This window comes from Podarcis cretensis (assembly GCF_951804945.1).
Source record: "Podarcis cretensis genome assembly, chromosome: 7".
Taxonomy (NCBI): Eukaryota; Metazoa; Chordata; class Lepidosauria; order Squamata; family Lacertidae; genus Podarcis; species Podarcis cretensis.
This window is the reverse complement of record NC_137176.1, coordinates 5,149,283-5,162,546: the sequence shown is the minus strand read 5'-3', so window position 1 is coordinate 5,162,546 and position 13,264 is coordinate 5,149,283. Positions and strand designations below refer to the sequence as shown.

Here is a 13,264-nt window from a genome sequence, read left to right as displayed (position 1 = left end):
TGCCAGTTGTGTTAGATCCATGAAGGCTCATTCACCAATTGATATTGAAGTGATATGACACTTGATTATGCTCTTATACGTTTATTGAGGGAAAGTGTCATGTATTTTTCAAGATCAAAGTGCCTGTTATATGTAATAGCATGTAGCCCTCTCTTTTCATACATTTTCCAGCAACCTCTGGCATGCAACTCCATGCTTAATAGCCTGTAACTCTCAAGAGTTGAGAGGAGTAGACACTGAATGAGTTATATAGGGAAACAACAATGCACACTAGACATTGCACAGCAATGTGATGGGCCTTGCAGATGATGCTGGAATCTTGAGCAGAGAAATGGGAGGGGAAGCAGCTGCTTAATCTTTACACAACATTTGCTCATATTTGCATAAAAATTCTAGTTCAGCCAATAAAAAGGTGGGATAGTGCTTCTAGTTCTAGCAAGTTCTTTTAAAATCAACAGCAGATTGCAATCGTAAGCATACATAAGAGTCCATAGGGCTTGAGATTGCACCCATAAAGACTTACCTGGCATCAATCACCATTTAACACAGTTGGGCTCATTTCTGAGTGAGTATGCATAGGATCAGGTGGCATATTTGAGAATTTCCACCTAAGTCCTAACTAAATAATTTGCCGTTTTTTAAAAAGTTAAGAACTATCATTTAGGGCTTTTGTTAGTTTCACAAATATAATAGCTCCCCTAATACTAGAACTCTGATGGTGGAAATGCATTATATGATACTAACACGGGGTTGACAAACCCACCCCTGCCTTCACTGTCAGGGTCTACCCACTAAGTTCAGTGGGGCTTACTGCCAGTATATGGGTACAGGACTGCAGCCTTAGACACACCTAAGTGGAACTGAAATAAATGGGAACAGTTAGTCATGAAACCCAATAGGTTTCATTTACTGTCCTGGCAAATGTGCTCCAAGATACTTTTAACCAAGCTGCATTTTCATCTTCCTGGACATTGTTCTTGCTTCACTTGTCTCGATGACTGACCTACCTCACAAGAAGTTAAACAGTCATCAAAAAGTAATTAAAAGACCCTCTGTAAAGGATCAGATGCACTATTTCTCTTGTATTGCAATTTTAATTTAAGAATTACAAAGAGGAGAAACAGATGAGAGACAAAGTGAAAGCATTCTGCACTTTCTTATGCTTTGGGTAATTCAATTTATCTTCTTTCCACCCAAAGGTAAATTTTGGTTAAATATAAAAGAGGTAAACAGTAAAATTGCAAGACTCAGAATTTGACTCAGCAGGAACTGAAAATATTTTAAATTATTACTATAAATATGGAAACATGCAAAACAATATTAATAATTCATAACACTAGAAGGTATTTAAATATTATTTTACATATTAGTTACATATTAGTATACATTCAATGTACTCAAAAACAATTAGGAATTCCCTACAATTAGTTGTAGGAAAAGTAAACAATACTGAAAAGGCTGTGGTTGATATGGAAAAGGGAGCTGCAGCCGTTAGTATGGAAATAGAAAAAATGGAAACAACAAAGACAGAATTTAAACTATTGTGAGAAGCGAAAGCAAAAGATAGAAAATATAGCTCTCAAAGTCAGTAAACATGATTTAAGGAAACAACCCAGGAACAACACAAGAATTAAAAACTTAGAAGCCTCCTAGAATACATAGAAAGGGAGGACATAGTCACTATTTTAGAAGAACATCTATCAAATTACATATAGCTTGATAGATTATATACAATTGGTACTGAAGTTGTTTCAGAGGAAAAAGTAAAATCAAGACTGGCCATAGCAATTTAAGAAAAGCAGTTTATGCTAAAGTCATCTTGGTCAATTTAATTATTCATCCTAATACTCTGAAGGAAAATGAAGTTAAGTTTCTTACAGTGATACCTCGGGTTACAGACACTTCAGGTTACAGATGCTTCTGGTTACAGACTCCGCTAATCCAGAAATAGTACCTCGGGTTAAGAACTTTGCTTCAGGATAAGAACAGAAATCGTGCTCCGGCGGCGCAGCAGCAGCGGGAGGCCCCATTAGCTAAAGTGGTACCTCAGGTTAAGAACAGTTTCAGGTTAAGAACAGATCTCCAGAACGAATTAAGTTCTTAACCTGAGGTACCACTGTACATCAATGGCCAGCTCTCTCGCTTGCTCGCTCTGTCCCCTTTTAAGTTAATTATTTTGTTTGTTTGTTTTTAAAAGAGGTTAAGATTAAGACAGGGAAGGAAGCTTTACAGCTGAAAGCATATTTAGAGGAAATTTCCATGCCAGATAATGTTAGATAACGGCCACAGACATGAATACAACAAAATCAGAATAAAAAATTAATTTAAGAATAAAGAAAACCAGAGAAGACAAATAAATAATACTGGGGAAAGAGCTGAGCAAGATTCTCTGAAGGAAGCAAAGGAACAAGCTATCTCAGATCAGTAAACTCTAATAAATCTGAAGAAGATAAAATAATTAGTGAGAATAAGGTTCACTTTTTTCTCCTTGTTAGTGTTTTGTTTTAATTGTTAAATGACCATAAAACAAATTCAGTAAGAACTCTCTCACTGATTGTAAAGGTGCTGAACTCTTCATTGAAATGCTGGATATTTACAAGAAAATTGTGTTCAGAAAATGCAGGTTTTATATTTCTGCAAGAAATACAGATAAAAGCAGGGGAAATATATGAATGAAATTAGATTAGGACAAGTCTTCACTGCTTCAGAAGTACAGTGGTACCTCAGGTTAAGTATTTAATTCATTCCGGAGGTCCGTTCTTAACCTGAAACTGTTCTTAACCTGAAGCACCATTTTAGCTAATGGGGCCTCCTGCTGCTGCCGCACCGCAAGAGCACAATTTCTGTTCTCATCCTGAAGCAAAGTTCTTAACCCGAGGTAATATTTCTGGGTTAGCAGAGTCTGTAACCTGAAGCGTCTGTAACCTGAAGCGTATGTAACCCGAGGTACCGCTGTAGTGGTCTTAGTTAAAAATGGGTTAATCAAGAAATATTGAGAGATAATGGGGAAAGAACATATTAGTATTTATATATGGTCCACATAACTCACAAGGGATATTCAATTTTAAAAATAGATTCAATTAGATAGATTTTATAATGGATACATAATTATGGCAGGTAACTTGAATTAGTGAAGCATTAATGATTTTAAAGAAATTTAAATATACCAAAAATATCTAATGATATCCAAAGAAAACTAGAGGCTCCCTTTTCTTTATCGAGCCTGGTAAGACTGATGATAATTAATATTTAAATGACAAACCTCCCAGCCCAGGTGGGTTTACCAGATGGATGTTATAAAACCTCTTGAGGACCTAGAACAACCACTCTTGTGGTTCAATAAATCAATACGGTAAAAGAAATTGCCAGGCTCGTGGGATGTGGCAAAATCACCATGATATCTAAACCTAATGAATACCTAGCAAACCAGGAATCTTATAGATCTATTTCAATGTTAAACCAAGGTGTGAAAATCTAGTTCTGTAATATTGCAGAAAAAGTTATATCCATCATTGTGAAGTACATAGATATTGACTGTATTCTTGAGAGACAGAAAATGATAAACTAATATGAAAATAACCTTTTCATTATTAATATGATAATAAGATAAAAAACTAACATCTGTACTGTTATTTTTAGATGCCAAAAAGGCTTTTGATAGAGTGGAGTGGAAATATCTGATAGAGGTTATGAACTATTTCAAACTGGGTTTAAATTTCGGGTCCTAGATCCAACTTTTATATCCGACACCAACAGCACAGGTACAGATGACTGGCTGTCTCTTAGATCTTTTTTCACTGTGCAGAATAAATAGGCAAGGATGCCCATTTTTACCTCTATTTTTTTTTAGCTATCAAACAATTAGAGCAATTACATTAAATGTGAGCAATTATTAAGTTAGAGCAATTATAGCAATTAGAGAAGAATTTGAAATGTATTAAATGTGATAGGGGGTTATTCATACAAAAAAAATCTTGCTCATAATGGATGGCATCTTTTAAACATTAGCGCATCCTTAATACTTCTTATAGACATCTAAAAAGATATGAGATAGATATGGGGAAAATATCAATATATAAACTCTAGAAAATCTGAATAGATAGGCCTAGCTTCAGATAAAGAGTTGAAAAAAAGAATGAACAGGAACTGTGTATATAACTTGGTAATCTAAACCTGTTAAATGATTCTTCATAATTTGTCACAATTAATTAAAATCAATTATGAAAAATTGCACCAGGAGATGGAATCAGCATTAAGATCTTGGATCCAGTTTCCTGGATGGGTTGTATTGCAATTGCTAAAATATCTATTTTCTATTTTCTATTTATTTATTTATTTATTTATTTTTGAGTATTCCATTACAAGTCTCATATTTTGCAAATATGGCATTAATCCATTTGGGGTTGCATGGCGGGGATCCACTTGTTGCAGTAAAACAAACTGAACAGGGGCATACGGGAGTTCCAAATATACAAAACTTCTTATGCTGCAAAGCTAACATCTATCATGGAGTGGTATCTGATCACACTACCAGAAAACTATTTTAAAGAGTCAATCAAAGACAATGCTATGGTTCCAGAAGAATTGGGAAATGTTTGCTAGTAAGGTACCGTGTTCACAGTGCTCTAATAAGTTGGTATAAATTAAGTAACAAAATCTTCCCAGCTTTATCACATTATTTCATAACATACAGTCATGCCCCGCAAGACGAATGCCTCGCTAGATGAAAAACGCGCAAGACGAAAGGGTTTTTCATTTCTTGAGTTGCTTTGCAAGACGAATTTCCCTATGGGCTTGCTTCGCAAGACGAAAACGTCTTGCGGGTTTGCTTCCTTTTTCTTAAAGCCGTTAATACCCGGGGAATCTGCGCTCCGCAAGACGGAAAAATCGCAAGACGAAGCAACTCGCGGAACGAATTAATTTCGCCTTGTGAGGCACCACTGTATTTCTATCACATACACAAAGGATGATAGGGGATTTGACATTATGGTATCAAACAGAAGAGGATAGTGTTAAGAACAACATATCCAGGCAAGAAATTAAATGATACACAAAAGTTATTAAAATTATGGGTGGTCTTCAGCCACAATTATATTAGCATTTTCTAATAAAAGAAGCATTTCTATGTTTACTAAGAAAACATTGTGTCTCAAGGGAGGAAACTGAATTTGAATTTCTAACTACTGTAATATCAAACTGTGAACTGCTAATATGCATTCCATAATTACAAAACTTTATAATAAAACTGGAACGTTCATAAAGAAATGGGCCAGAGACTTAAAAGAGTTAACCTTGGATTTGGGTAGATATTTCTCTTTCAATTATATCTATGGATTTAAGGAAAACTTTTACAAGATCCAATATCAGTGGTATTTAACTCAATGTAGACTCACTAAGACAGAGCTTTCCAAACTTTTCATGTTGGTGACACACTTTTTAGACATGCATCATTTTGTGACACAGTAATTCAGTTTTACTAGCAAACCAGAAGTTAAACTAAATAAAAAAATTCCTTCCAGTAGCACCTTAAAGACCAACTAAGTTAGTTCTTGGTATGAGCTTTCGTGTGCATGCACACTTCTTCAGATACACTAAAACAGAAGTCACCAGACCCTTCTATATAGTGAGAAGGTGGGGAGGGGTATTACTCAGAAGTTAAACTAACCCCTTCCCAGCCCCGGAAGGAGAGCAAGGAGTGTTCACGTGACACACCTGCACAGTGCAGCCAGCACACTAATGTGTCATGACACACAGTTTGGAAAGTTCTGCACTAAGATATACCCAACCACATAAGATTAATGTTGGAGATTTAGCAATCATCTTGCAGATGGTTTACATACATTTTGCTCAGTAATTCAGAATTATTAAAGGTAAAGGTAAAGGGACCCCTGACCACTAGGTCCAGTCGTGGCCGACTCTGGGGTTGTGGAGCTCATCTCGCTTTATTGGCTGAGGGAGCCGGCGTACGGCTTCCAGGTCATGTGGCCAGCATGACTAAGCTGCTTCTGGCGAACCAGAGCAGCGCACGGAAAAGCTGTTTACCTTCCCGCCGGAGCAGTACCTATTTATCTACCTGCACTTTGACATGCTTTCGAATTGCTAGGTTGGCAGGAGCTGGGACCGAGCAACGGGAACTCACACCGTTGTGGGGATTCGAACCGCCGACCTTCTGATTGGCAAACCCTAGGCTCTTTGGGTTAAACCACAGCACCACCCACTGATACTCAGAAATTGGCCTCAGAAATAACTGGATATTTCTTACCAAATGATTTCTAAATACGGTTATTGAATTATTTGGAGGGTATTGTACCAGTGGCAGATTTTGAAACAATAAAAAAATTACTGGTAGCTGTAAAGTTAGTTATTGCCAAAGTCTGGAAGAAGAACACAGTACTACCAATTCTAGACAAGTCTGAAATAATTTGGAACATTGTTGCATTATTTAAAAAAACCTGTATTATAGGAGAGAAGGAACTGAGCAAATATACAGAGTTATAGAGTTATCGAACAATGTCAAGTTTTATTATATTTGGAAATATAAATATGAAGATAATATATACCCTTATGATTTATTTCCATCATTGTAGTATGATATTACTTATGTCATGTGTATATTCTTTGCTTTCTTTATTTTTATATAATTTAGTGGTAATTGTTTATGTTATATACTTTATTGTACTTATATGCTCTTTTAGATACAATAAAATTAAAAAACTTACTACATAATTCAAAAGCAGATTCCCCCATTAAAAGTTCTGTAGATGGATAGAAAGATATATTAATCCACTCTACTCACTCAAAATCCTTTTCAACATCTGCAAGCATATAGCTACTTTTTTTACAATCCTTGTCATTCAGTACTGGTTCAGTAGAGATTAGCTTGCCTGAAAGACAGTCTGCTTACAGTGTGTGTAACTTCCTATCACAGTAGCCCTTTTGGGGTGATTAGGCTGATCTTTTCATTGCTACTTCCATATTTTTGGCAATTTATTAAAGGATTGCTGTTTGCTCCATTATCTGAGATACACTGCCAAGGATTCACCTAACCATCCCCATCAGTGGAAGCCCTGTGCAAGGCTTTCCACTTGTACGGTTTCCCTTCCTTCCCCCCCCCCTCCAAAAATTCACTTATGAGGGGTAGGAGAATTCCCAGAACAGCAGGCCAGTGGGAGTAGAGGGCTATTGATTCATTTGGTAAGCTGGAATGCTTGTGAGAATGATTGGAAGTGTGCAACATTAAATTTCACCCACTATATTTTGTTTTTCCTGCCTATCTGTACAGATTAATAATGATATCCAACTAAGTCTTGCTCAGAAGAAACCCATTGAAATATCTTGTTAGTTGTGATTTTGATGGATCTATTCTGAGAACGATTTAGTTAGATACTGTACTATCCTAAATGTACAGTATTCTTATTTTACATTTTCACTCAATTTTTCTGCCTATGTTGGCTCCAAATGTGGCTTCCAATTAAAACATACACAAACATACTATTATTCTAAGGATATGTTGTGGTGTGTTTTAGAATAATCTTTGAGACTCTGGCAGTTGATGACATATCCTGGTTCCAGGCGCTTTCTGCAGAGGGAGGGGTCAGAAGGAACTACAAGGCTGGCTGATGGTTAAGCTCCCAAGCTACAGAAACAGCACATCCAATGATCTGCAGATCTGAAGCATTTACAAGGGGCTGCTGAACTTGTGACTTCAGTGCCTGGTTCTCCTAGCACCACATAGACAACTGGTTTCTGAACAGCAACATGCTAAAATGAATGCCTAGAAGAAGCCCTATGTTTATTTTCATAAAGCGATCTATGATATCTCAGTTGTAAACTTATTTACTCAGAAAGAAGGCACACTGATATCAACAATTTGGAAGTGAAGTATCGAACAATTATCTTTGGCAGTAGAAGTGACAGAACACAAAGCAAGCAGAAGGGTTTTTAAAAAAACACACCACTAAATTCACTTAACACAATATAAATTTGCTTTAGAGCATACACAATACAACATATTTCTCCTATGTCTGTTGAATAAAATAATGCAAAACACTGCAGCAATTGTTCATCAATGCTAATCTCAGGCTAGTTGCATTGCCATCTAATCTTTACACAAACTGGCATCCCATAATATAGATATTTATAATAAATACATCAGACATGAGTAACTGAAGTTCTGTTTATAGGTTTGCATACATAATTGGCCATCCACAAAGGAGTCCTTTCATTTGTGGAAGTGTTATTGACCTAGTGGATCTGTCCTAATGGAAAAAGGAAGGCCATTTCCACTTATATGGCCTCTGCTCTACAGGTCCCTGTGAATTCTAAGACCCTCCAGAACAGAGTGGAAGGTGGTGCAAATTCCTGTAGGAAAAAGAGTGAATTGGCAAAAATTGCCTCTCCCATTCCATTCGGGGAGGTCTCCAATCAGAAGCCTTCCCATTTGCAGAAGGACATTGAATGCAACACTCCCCACCCCCTCCAGCCCCAATCGCAAAAAGAGAGTTCCTCAGCTCATCATTGCACAGATATTAGGACTGAGTGTCTTTTTTTTTTTCCCCTTACAATACCCTATAAAGGACCTCCTTTACAGGAAAAGCTACAGCGTGTTATTTCAGGATCCAACCACCCCTTTATCAAATAAGATCAGTAGAACCTGCACCCATATTTCCACAACATTCTCAGTGGAGGTGCACCAAAGATCATGAGTATGAATAAACTTAGCACTTTTTAAATGTAAAGACAAACACTGCTGTACCTACCTTAAACCTGGAAGCTAACGAGGATAACTTTTAAGAAAGAAATGGAGAGAGATATAAGGCCAGTGCTTTTTTTCTGAGGAAATGCAGGGGTACGCAATGACCGCTCCCCACTTAAAACGGGGGGCACCCTTTGCGTGGACGCGTGCAGCCCTGGATCTGGAGTGGCCCCATCAGCATAGGCTTTGCCTTCCCTCAGGTGGGATACCTGGAGGTCCCCGCCTACCCCAGTGAGTTGTCCAATCCCACCTGGGGGAAGCATTGCCAGGGAAACCAGGCCAGGTAGGGGGAGGGATTACCTGCCCACACAATAGAGGGTGGATCTTAATTGGTAATCCTCACTTGGCTCCAGAGCTTCTCCCACCCTACCCACCCTCAGTTAATGTCTTCTTTTGCAGGTTAACTTTTCTTCATAGGTTTTGCAGGTTAACCTGTCTCCACAGGTATGCGGGCGCTGCTACGATAAGGTCGCTGTTAAAGGGCCGGAAAGGAATTTCCCTGCATTGGCAGGTTTCGCCTTTCCTGTAGCAAAACGTCACAACTTTGGCGGTATCAGGCCTTGGGCGGAATCCTTTAGTCCATCTTCCTCTTTGCGGCGGCGATACAAGGGTTCCCCGTTAAAGGGGTTTTTGAAGGGAGGCTTTGGCCGTACGCCAAAAGGTTGTCATTGCTCTCCCCTGCGGCGGCGTAATGGGGGCGGCTTGAACATATGTTCTCCAGAGCCGGCCCATCCCCCGCACACACACTGGATAACCCTGATGCTCCCTAGGTCCCCGGCTGGGGACTAGGGAGGGAGAACGCCCAATGCCTGAGCCAAGGTCTACCCACATTTGAAATTTAATAAAGTTGTGGCCAATTTAATCCCATAGCATGTTGTCTAGAGTTGTTATTCCACATGACGGGGGGGACCACTTGGGATCTGGGGACTCCGCCTGTCCACGCAAACCCCTAAACATTTTGTGAATCTAGGTTTGGCCTCATTGAGGGGCAATATTTCAATATGAGTAGGAAAATAAGAGTACCCCTAAACTTTTTTCTTTTTTTTTTTAGGGAAAAAAAGCACTGAAGGGCCTTTTAAATTGCATAATCTATGTTGCAGCATTCCTTGACTCTGGAATTTTGTAACAAACACAGATTTTACTTTACTTACTGGGCTTTGGCCTTCATTGGATGGTTTGTCTCTGGCTTTCTGTGGTATTTTTATTTCAGAGATTAAAGGTAAAGGTAAAGGTACCCCTGCCCATACGGGCCAGTCTTGACAGACTCTGGGGTTGTGCGCCCATCTCACTTAAGAGGCCAGGGGCCAGCGCTGTCCGGAGACACTTCCGGGTCACGTGGCCAGCGTGACGAAGCTGCTCTGGCCAGAGCCAGAGCCGCACACGGAAACGCCGTTTACCTTCCCGCTGGTAAGCGGTCCCTATTTATCTACTTGCACCCGGAGGTGCTTTCGAACTGCTAGGTTGGCAGGCGCTGGGACCGAGCAGCGGGAGCGCACCCCGCCGCAGGGATTCGAACCGCCGACCTTTCGATCGGCAAGCCCTAGGCGCTGAGGCTTTAACCCACAGCGCCACCCATAACGACATTTCAGAGATTAGCCTTATTCAAATTCTATACTACCCTTCATCCGAAGATCATAGAGCAGTTTACATTATAAAAACATTACATTTTTATGATGTACATTTTAGGGTTTAACTTTGAAAGAAGCCTTTTAAACTTTCTTAGAAACTTTGAGCAGAATGTTTTTATTTTTTTAACATAAAGCCCCAAAATGTTTGATAGCTCTGCTTTCCATAATAGCACGTTTCACTTCAGTGTTTTCACACCAAGAAGGTATAACAAAGAGAGAACAACTGCAAAGATTTTAAAGATTCCATATAACTCACCTCATCTGATGAATTTCCATTTCCTGCATCTCCATTCATTGCAAATACAGGAACATTTGGAGTGAAAACCATGAGATCACTTTTCGCACCAGCCTCCCCGCTCACACCTGCCAGGATATGGCTGTGACGATTTGAATAAGACCAGCTGCCCACTTCACTGGCACATACCAGCGTGGCTGTGCCAGGACCATACACCATGGCCTCCTTGGCCTGGCAACGGCAACGCAGGGAGATGTATACTATGATCACCAGCAGGAACAAGCTGGACACAGAGCAGATGGCAATGATCAGGTAGACGTTGACATTTTCCACCTGGGGCTTTGGGCTCCCTCCCATCCTGACAAGGTGGGCATCAGCCTGAATTGCCTGGGTGCTTGCCACAAGTGACACACTCAGGGTGGCTGTAGCTGACAGCACTGGCTTGCCATGGTCCTTCACCAACACTAAAATACTCTGGCTGCCACCACTGCCTGCTGCTTCATCCAGGGCACGTGTGGTGCTAATCTCACCACTGTAAAGCCCCACCCGCCAGGGGCCATTATTGGCTTCATGCAGTTCATAGCGCAACCATGCATTGTAACCTGAGTCAGCATCCAGGGCATGGATCTTGCCCACTGCATGTCCAGCTTTTATTGGGACGACCAACATGATGGGGGACTCTGCTGCCCTAGATACTTCAGGTGCATTGTCATTCTCATCCACCACAAAGACCTGAATAGTCACATTGCCACACAGGGAGGGCAGCCCAGCATCCTTGGCCCTCACTTGGAACTCCAGCAGCTTCAGCTCCTCATAGTCCAAGGGTTGCAAGGCATAGACCTTCCCACTCTCTGAATGAACAGAGATGTAGCTTGTCAGTGGCCAGAGCTTCTCGTCGATCCAGTAGCTGATCAGGCTGTTCTCAGCCACATCTGGGTCTGAAGCAGACACTGTGAAGATATGAGCACCTGGTGGGTTGTTCTCCTTCACAAAGACCGTGTAAGAGGGCTGAGCAAAAGCAGGTGCGTTGTCATTCACATCACCAATGGGCACCACCAGGCTGCTGCTAGCTGACAGTGATGGAGTCCCCTGGTCTTGAGCTATCACCACTAGCACATACTCAGCCATCTGCTCCCGATCCAGTGTTTCTTCCAACATCAGTGAGTAGTAATTCTTGAAGGTGGATACCAACTTGAAGGGAATCCCAGAAGGCCACAAGGAGCAGCTCACTTGCCCATTGGGTCCAGAGTCTCTGTCTGAGATACTAATCAAAGCCACCATAGTACCTTGTGGGGAGTCCTCAGGCACAGGCACTGACAGGGATTTCAGTGAAAGCTGAGGGATGTTGTCATTCATGTCTAGAATCTCTATTACTACTTGACAGTGTCCAGCCAAAGGAGGATTCCCTTTATCTTCTGCTACAACTTGAATTTCCCACAAATTAATGTCTTCGTAATCTATTGGTCCTATAACCTTGATTTCACCAGTGCTTTCACTTATTTGGAAGGTATGTTTAACTTTGGGAGGTACTAGGCTGCTAAAGGAATAAGTAACATCCTTAAAAATACCTTCATCCAAGTCTGTGGCATTGAGTGTTATTATGTGTGTTCCATTAACTGGATTCTCTGGTACTCTGACTTTGTAAACAGATTGGTTGAATAATGGAGCATTATCATTTACATCCAATACATTTATCACAAGCTGGACTGTTCCTGTGAGCTCTGGCTTACCACCGTCTGTGGCTGTCAGTAATAAATGGTGCACAGATATGTCTTCTCTGTCTAATGGTTTCTTTAATTCTAGCCCAGCAGATTTAGTGTGGGCTTCATTTGTTACTACATTCAGCTTGAAATAATCATTTGGATTGATCTTGTAAGTTAACAGAGCATTGCTGCCAATATCTGCATCAGAAGCACTCTCCAGTGGGAAAGGAGAATATGGCAATCTTGATTCTGCAATAATCAATGTTTGCTCTGTGACAGAGAAAATGGGGGCATTGTCATTTATGTCTGCAATCTCCACTTCCACATGGAAGACTTTCAGGGGTTTATCCACAATCACCTCCAGGTGGATGGAGCACAAAGGGCTCTTGGCACACAGCTCCTCCCTGTCTATCCGGGAATTAACAAACAAAATCCCATTCTGCAAATTTACCTTGAAATAGTCCTCGTGGCCTTGAGATTCCATCCGGAACAGCCGAGGCACCAGCTCACTCACCTCCAGCCCCAGATCCTGGGCGATGCGGCCTACAAAGGTGCCATGCTGGGATTCCTCCGGCACAGAATAATGGAGCTGGCCGCTCCCCATTTCCCAGGCTGTGTGGAGAAGAACCAGCTGCAGCAGCCGCCTCCTCACCCAGAATTCTATCCGCATAATAACCATGGAGATTTGAGATTAGGATGCTTCCAAGATGTTTGTTTCAAATGCAGCTGATCCAGGTGATCTAGGGAACACCAGGGAGTAGCATCACTGATAGAAATCTCTCTGGATCATGTAATCGTATCCAGTTGTCTCCTGTCTTTTTTCTTCAAATGCCTTTTTAAAGGTAGAGAGCTGTATTTAGAGGTTTCCAATAGGATTGTTTAGGCAATTGCGACCCCGTGTGACTTACTATGTTCAGTGCAGACAATACTGTGTTCCTTCATT

At 40.6% G+C, this 13,264-nt stretch overlaps 1 pseudogene across 1 annotated transcript; it reads right to left on the bottom strand.

The window, feature by feature from the left end:
• Positions 1-10,573: 10,573 nt before the first annotated feature.
• LOC307219546 (protocadherin alpha-5 pseudogene) lies at positions 10,574-12,991 on the bottom strand (annotated as a pseudogene). The gene has a single exon. The product of its transcript is annotated as a protocadherin alpha-5 pseudogene (transcript).
• Positions 12,992-13,264: the final 273 nt, after the last annotated feature.